At 42.9% G+C, this 8,334-nt stretch overlaps 1 protein-coding gene across 1 annotated transcript in view; it reads right to left on the bottom strand.

Annotated features, from left to right (window-relative positions):
- Positions 1–8,334, bottom strand: part of LOC116044414 (sodium/potassium-transporting ATPase subunit alpha-1) — a 110,504-nt gene that overhangs the window by 77,768 nt on the left and 24,402 nt on the right. The window lies entirely within an intron of this gene.

Raw genomic sequence — 8,334 nt, forward strand, 5'->3', positions numbered from 1 at the left:
TAAGAGTTCAGGTGAGATTTAGGTTTCCTTTCCAAGATCCGTTGTTACAAAACCAGGAAGTGGATATTGAGACTTATTTTATTGGTCAAGCTGATGTACTTTTAAGATTTGCAGCTACAATTGTAAGCCCTACTTTAGTGTTCCTGTTGTTAGCAGAGAGCTGAAGCAAAGCCATGAAGTTGAACTGAGAGTTTTTTAAATGAACGGTTGAGCCACCTAATGCTCTGGACATACTGTGTCCTTGAACAGACAAAGTCGTTTTTCGACTGGTCTAGTCTAGCCTAGCTGTCTGTATTTACCCTGCAGACATCTGAGGGGCAGTTAACCATAAACTTCATAAATCAACAAGTTTCAAATGCCAGTACAAAGAAAGTGGAAGGTGACGGACATCCGGCTGATGCACTAAATAATGTGTAAGTATTATTGTTCGTTTTGTATTTATTTATTTTTTACACACCGTGGTATAGACTTTGGTATTGAATATCGTCCTGGTATCGGAACCGACTACTAGATTTTTGGTATTGTGACATCCCTATCTTTGACTGCCACCTTTAGTTTATGACCCTGAACTTGCAAAACCATAACACCTTCCGGTCCATTGAAAGGAAGAGGGATTGTCCTTGTTGGCTGGCTGGTTAGTGGGGGTTGTTGGATGTGTTTGTAGTAAACTTCCTACTGTTTATAGTCACTAGACTATGCAGGAAGGAGGGGGGGGGTGTTATCATACAATAATGAGGAGAAAGGAGGGGGGAAGATTGTAAAATAGTAGGGGATGAGAAGAGGAATTCTGAGTAAGCGAGGAACAAAAAATGAAAAAGGTAAAAGATTAGTAAGCATGAGAGGGCCGAAAGAGAGAATGCGTCCTGTGCTATTGTTCTAGTTATGGTATAATGAAAGCAGCTCATTTTGTGGCAGCTTTGCCATGGCAGTGAGGCCTGTAGTGTATTGAATTCAATTTCTTCCAATTCTATTCATGACATGAAATAGATCTAGGAGTAAGAGGACAGTGGTGTAAGAGATAGATTAAGGGAGAAAGGTTGAGAAAAACCTTAAGGGGACACTTCAACCCAAAATCAAATCCACTTTTCCTCTTACACTCAGTGGTGTGTATCCGCTCAGATAATGGCTGCAGCTCGCCACAAGACAATAAAACGCAATGGAAACTGGTTTGTGGTGCAGTTTCTCATACACGAAAATTCATTGGAATGCCAGCTAACAACATGTGGCTGTGTGTGTGAATACCTTTAGGCCCTGTCTCTCTAGCTTCACAATGACATACTGTATGACCATACCTTCTATTCAATCACATTTGCACACACACATATTGATAATGTTAGTGTCTGTCTGCAGCCTCTTTCTCTCTCCACCCGCTCACTTCATCTCAACTGAATTGTTATCAGCATAACAATTCATCAGAAACAAATTAACAGAGTACACACAACAGCTTTCAAATCATAGTAAGATGATTAATTATACATCTTGAAAACGCTTGTATAGACGAAATGCTAATATTTGCTGTTCTCCTCCTCCGACTATTTTCCTTCCTCTTTATCACATCGATTCACTTTTCTCATCATCCATCAACCTCATTCTCTTTCTTCCTATTTTCTCGATATCCCTCGATCCTTTGTCTGTAGACACTCACTGTCTTTTTCACACTAGCACCCTCTGCTGTAAAAGACATCACCTGTGAAGTCGAAAGGAAAATAACCTGATTTGCTGGTTCGACCTGAATAGGGCAGCATGCACAGTTTTCACTATGACAATCCAAAACTTTCTGGTAATATTCTGCTTACAAACTTAAGTGGTTCCTAAGTGTGTGTGAAGCAGGCCATCTGAGAGGTGGTTGGTATGACGATACTGTGTATGCACACACACATCAGAGGAGTTAAGGGAGAAGGGGCCTTCATAATGAGAAGGGTAAACACAAAGTAGAAATAGCACTAGAGTGGTCTCAGTTAATTTTCACTGAGGGCCTCTTTGCATTAGCGGTCAACAGAGCAATCCTTAGCATACACCATTGTGGCAGACTGGCTCTTGAAGTAATGGGGATGCACACACAACATTATCTTACATGCTTTTCCTTAAAGGCAGGGTTGGTAAAGTTGAAAAGCTATCAAGATTTGAAAGTAGCATCTCCTCTGGGAAACCTCCCCTTGCCCTCGTGGCTCCCCCCACACACAGACATGCCCGAGACATTTCCTATAAACAACAAACTATACCACCCTCCCACCCCAAAAAAAAGAAAAAAGACAACAACAACAAAACGTACCTGTCCAACAGAATGATAGCAATGATGGTGGCAGTGGCAACTTCTGATGAGTTTTCTCCTCCATTCTCTTGCCAGACTTGCAAAAACTCCGGGCAGTGACGATGTGCGCTGATCTCAGGCTCGTCCAGCGGGACAAGGAGGCAATTCATTGGTTCTTTCCAAATGGACCGCGAGGCAGTGATTGGTGGGCGTTTTTACAGGATTACAGCAGCTACAGATGACAGCTCTTTTTCGCTAATTTTTTCTGAGTTTTTGTTTCTATAGCTAAATTCCTCCTTCATGACAACTGTACAGGGTTGATATTTTTTATTACTCACCCGCTTAATTATACAAGGCTTATATTATCTACACAAGATAAGGTATTTTGGTATGAAAACCTGCATTTTTAATTCAACCAAATACCCTGTATCATAACAACATGTCTGACATTTGTAGCAAAGGAAACCGCTTGAAAATCGGTTTCTGCAGGTAGTTGTTTGGCACAACACCGGAAGACAGTTCAGTTTTACTGTAAGGCAGAAGGGAGATGGAAAAAGAAGCGTGCATTTCATACAGACATGTCTTCTCAACAGCCTGCAGAAGGCCTTACAGAAATAGCTGCTTTGCTTAAAGCGTAACTCTCGCCAAATGCAACCTAGGGTCTTTTTGTGAATGTACCCGAGTTAAACTTTCGTTTAAAAGCATATTTAGGACGGAAGCGTCACTTTTAAGATGTACTGTATTTTCGTTTTTCGGTCAAATGGCCTTTTGAATGGGAGTAATAGGGGCACTTTTATGCTAGCCTCAAAATAGCTATTTTTAAAACACTAAGAAGGCTCGACACAACATGAAACTTTGCTCCAAGCATCACCAGGGTCTCTACACATGAACTCAAGCATTGAGAACATTGTTTGTGTACCCAGAGTTTACTAAAAAGAGAGGTTTTGAACAACTCACCATAGCTCTTGTTGTTTCCGGCTGCTACCACCTCGGCAGTCAAAATGAGTCGATATCAAAACAAGTAGCCACAGATTTAGTATATCCCTTGTGCACCGGTGTAGTTAAGGTGTAGTTAAGTCGGGTACATTGACAAAAAGACCCTAGGTTGCATTTTGGCGAGAGTTACGCTTTAATGCTCATTGGCATCAGCGGAGGCAAACACTGTCAAATGCAGTAACAGCCAGGCAGTTGACATATGTTGCATTACTGCCTCCTACTGGAATTAACCGTCAGCTATTATTATATCCCATTACAGTCATCTATCTATAAATTGCAGGAACGTCTGTCTGTCTGTCTGTCTGTCTGTGTGTTATGCGCATATCTCTATATCCGATGGATTTCAAACTTGACAGGTGTCTTGCTACAGGCACGAGTAAGTGCAGTGCCAGTTTGACGTTGTTTGGATTAGAAATGCAAAAGATATCGTTAAATATATAGGTAAAAGAAGCACACATTGACTTTTGTCGCTCTAGCCGCTGGCCACTCCCCCTCTCACCCTGAGGACCCTGAGACAGAGAGCAGCAGAGCTTTGGCAGCTAAAATGTGACATACACCTCAGACCCACAAAAATTTGCAAAGTTGCACTACTTGTCTTTGTCTACTGTCTTTGACTTTGCATAAACAAATGACAATTCCCGAATTTAAGGACGTTTCAGAATCCCACACATGCAAAGCACAACCAGTTACAGACAACAAATGGCAGACAGAGCGTGATGCCACTTAAAGGCAGGCTATCTATCTAATAAAGCGAGACGTATTTGTATATGTATGTCCGTGTTTTGGGGGAAGGTAACCTGCACATCACACGCAGACGCCACATGCAGAACGCTTTACAACAGCGGGGACTCTTTTCCTGCTATTGTATTAAATTGCTGTGAGCTGGCAGAACATAACGTAATCTCGGAGATTATTGCTTCACAGCGCTGTGCAATGTGAGAAAATCTCAGATCTAACCCGGGCAGACACATCAGTTTTCATCAGACTTACCCTGGGTTGGGTTAATTAAGTCTACTGCTAACTAACACAGGAATTTCCCCAGTGTGGGATTAATAAAGTCTATCTTATCTTACAACACTAATAACATTATTGTCGCCAAAATACCCCCGCAAATCAAATCCATACTTCACCGTTAACCGTCAAGCCACTAAACCTGTATGGAAATGAACACCTCTGCTGAAGTGATAAATTCGTTAACGATCATACGACACAAGACAACGGCTCTCTCTCTCTCTCTCTCTCTCTCTCTCTGCGTGCGCACACACACACACACACACACACACACACACACACACACACACACACACACACACACACGCGGTCCGGTTCTGGTGGTTGATGAACGCAGATAGGTGCTGATTAGCTCTCATAACGGGCCGGATGGGTATCACACTGCCATGAGTCCATGAGGCTAATGTCTGATTACTCCACATTGTCATTGTGATATTTTGTGATTACATTCTGAATCTGCAGCGTTCTCTGTCAGGTAAATATAGTAGTACAATGTCTTCCTCTGATGTAGAAGTAGCCTATCACTGTAAGTCAGTAGTAGGCTATACAGTGGAGTTGCATATTAAGTCGTTTGGGGTCCTTCTGTTAAGTAATTTTGGGGTACAATTTGGTTTTGAAGAATTCTACAAACAGCAATACCACAGGCCAAGCAATCGCCCATTCCAAACAGGCACATTTTCAACAGGCACTGCACTAGTTTAATTAAAGCGGTGTTTTTCAAAACTGTAATATATTGTTCCTCCCTTCCATGGTGACCCCACTATCAAGCACATTTTTGACCCTGACTTCTGCTCGTCCTAACTTCTGTGACCCTGCAAACATGTTGCTTGTTTATACCTGCATGAAATCAGGACATGCTCCACTGTCTCCTCCACTGGCTTGCTACATGTAAATATAAGCATTACATTTTATCAGTGGTGGAAACTAACTATACCTTACTTCAATACAGTTGTATGGTAGCCTACTTCTCATTGAGTATTTTCAATTTCTCCTACTTTATTATTCTACTCCACAACAATTTAGAGTCAAGTAGGCTACTGTAGGCCTATGTTTAACTTCACTAGGCTATTTCATCTATAGATTAGCCTACTTTTCAGATTCAGATTAATATAACACAAAATATTATGAATAAAGAAATTATGATGTATTAAATTGGATAAAGATCAGGCTTTATTGATCCCGTGGTAAAATTCACAATACCTGCCAAGACATACTTTAAAATTTTGGTGAAAGTAACTGAAAAGTAACGCAAAAGTAGTGTAAAGCATTACAATTCAGAGACAGTAATATTGTAATAAAACTAATTACTCTCAAATGACAGTAACTAGTAATCTATAATGTTTTACATTTTGTAAGTAACTTTCCCAACACTGGTGACATCCCTACTTTCCACACAGTTACATATTGTATATGTATGAGGACCCTTTAAGTGACCCCGATTGAAGACCAAGGTGCAAAGGTTCTGTGTGAAAGGATAGGGGGCAGTCAGAAGGCCTGCCCTCTGCAAGGCCAACTGATCAGAGTAACAACACCTCCCTGGCAGGCCCAACTGGAACAGGGGTGTGGTCAATAAGTGGCACTTAGCAATCATTCCCCAAAGGAGGTGCCAGCAGCTGCATTCCAGCAATGAAACCTGGCAAAAGGTTATGCCAGGAGGAACCCAGTGTCAAGATCAGGAGGCACGCTATAGTGCTCCAAGGATTGCGTCTGAACTCCAAAGACGGACAAATGTCTGGCCTTGCAGACCACCGACCAGGGAACAGTCATGCTCATTAAGTGTGGAAGCAACAACGCACACTGCCTTGACCACTACCAACATTCCATGCACGGTATGAACATCTTCCCAGCCTTAAGCTGGGTCGGCAGGAATGACAGGATGTCCCGTGCTGTCGCCAAGTAGGGATCCACCTGGCGAGCTTGTGCTATGTGGCAAATACCCTCCAAACAGCTTTTTTTAGGCCACCCTAGTTTTTGGAAGGGGCCTGGGCCTCTTGCATTGCAGATTCTCGCTTACCAGAGACAGCAAGTCCCTCTAGTGTGGGGGAGCGACAGTGTCTCGTCCAAGAGAAGAGGAATAGCTGAAAACCATATCATGTGGGGCCAAAGAAGAGCCACCAGATGTAGCCTAAATCTGTCAGCCTTAATTCTCAAAGAATAGGCTGAAGAGTGAAAGGAGGAAAGGCGCAAATCCGACCCTGAGACCATAGGGGAGCCAGAGCGCACCCCAGGGATGGACTGACGTTCTTCAGGGAGAAGAAAAGTAGACATGCTCTTCTTTCTAGTCTTCTGCTGAGGGACACCTGAGGATGGAGTTTACACTCCCCCTCTTAACATGATTTCTGCTGCTGAGCTTGGTTGCCAGTTCTCAGAGGACAGGGGAGCCCAACCCCCCTTGCCAACTACTGCAACGCTCTTAAGGCTCTGACACACCAACTCGACGGCCGACCGTCGGCAGAAAAGGCACTGATCATTCGGCTCCCGTCGGTCCAAAAAGTGCCTCGGAACACACCGAAGCGAGGCCGAACTTGAGCGTACGTTGTGTGCATGCGCAAGACGTAATACGTCTCCATAACAGCAGGTGGAGCTAATCTGTATTGTCGCCCAAAAAATGAAATCCGGAAATGACGAATCCGTCATGTGGGTCTGGCTTCTCCCGAATTTCAAGGCTGACCATAATGGCGGCTCGTTTGGAATACGATCTCGTATTTTACAAAAATAGTTCACAGAAACGTGTTTCTGAAAACATTTTAAGCGAGAAATAGGCCATACAGTTGCTGAATCTGTCTGTTTTTTTGATCGACAAAGGTCAGTTTGAAAGATTTTGAGAGGCCTTCGTCATGCTCATCCTGCTCGCCATTTGTTTTAGTATTTTAACATAAGTGCACTGATTCACTAGTCAAGGGCTAGCACTCCACCAATCAGATTGGTCATTGAGTCCAACTGCCCACTGGCCAATTCAACAAGTCAAATCGGCCCAAATTAAAGCCGACGGCTCCTCCAACGGACGACGGCACAGAACACACCAAACAGACTCAAGTCACTGACCTCGCCAGACTGTCCGATGGCCGATAATCGGGTTGGTGTGTCAGCGCCTTTAAAGTCCCGCTATTCCCACCGACTAAGTCTATTTTAAAAGTGGAACATTTGTTTGTTGTGTAGTTAAACACGAAGGAGAATGCACAGATGCGTGCTCCGGACAGTACCAGCGACACACTTCGCGATACTCGCGTGCTAACTAACTAAGTCAGCTTCGGTACTGTTACACAGAGGAAGAGCCTTACCACATCAGAGCATATCATGCAATACGCCGCACAGTACCCCTCTCTGACTCTTCATACAAGTGACGAAAGGCAGACAAGAAATCCTGATAGGGGCCCGGAGACCAGCTCTCTTGTCACACAAGGTAAGTGGATGTTGTATGAATCTTACTTTCAACTCACATGCTTCCTGCTCTCAAAGTGGAAATCAATGAATCAGTCATGCTCACCTGGGCCTTTTATGCCCGGGCACGCGCCACGTAGTGGTGTGCCTTAAAGTGATATCCATGTCAACTTCAGTCCCCGTACATATGGAATATGTAAACGTGTGGAGAGATAGTCTCGAAGATTAAATGATTTTGAATGTGATGATCAGTTATTTAATTTAGTCACAAGTATACACAGTTAATCTAACACTTACATTTGATTTTAATTTTACGTTTTTGATGCACTATTTGGAGCTGTCGGTTTTCAAAGTAGGTAGTATGTGATCTGCTGTTCATGCTGGTTATAAATGTGTCCTAAAACATCCCATTTGCACTGTGTAGTGTGGAGAAGTCTTTCTGAATTCATCATATTTGCGTTATTTTAAATTCATGTCCACCCTCTTCGATTCAAATTTGTCTCCAAAACCAATGTTTAGGAACTGTTGAGGTGGACAATCCCACCACATGGGTCACTGAACCTGACTCACTGGTACATATTTATTGAACCTTGAAAAAACACCCTGCATCAAATCCCTGAAATGATGTTTTTAGCCTTGATGATGTACTTGTCAGAGAAGCAATAACTAAAGTGTGTTCAAAAAAAGCTGTAATG

Source organism: Sander lucioperca, chromosome 24, assembly GCF_008315115.2.
Source record: "Sander lucioperca isolate FBNREF2018 chromosome 24, SLUC_FBN_1.2, whole genome shotgun sequence".
Taxonomy (NCBI): Eukaryota; Metazoa; Chordata; class Actinopteri; order Perciformes; family Percidae; genus Sander; species Sander lucioperca.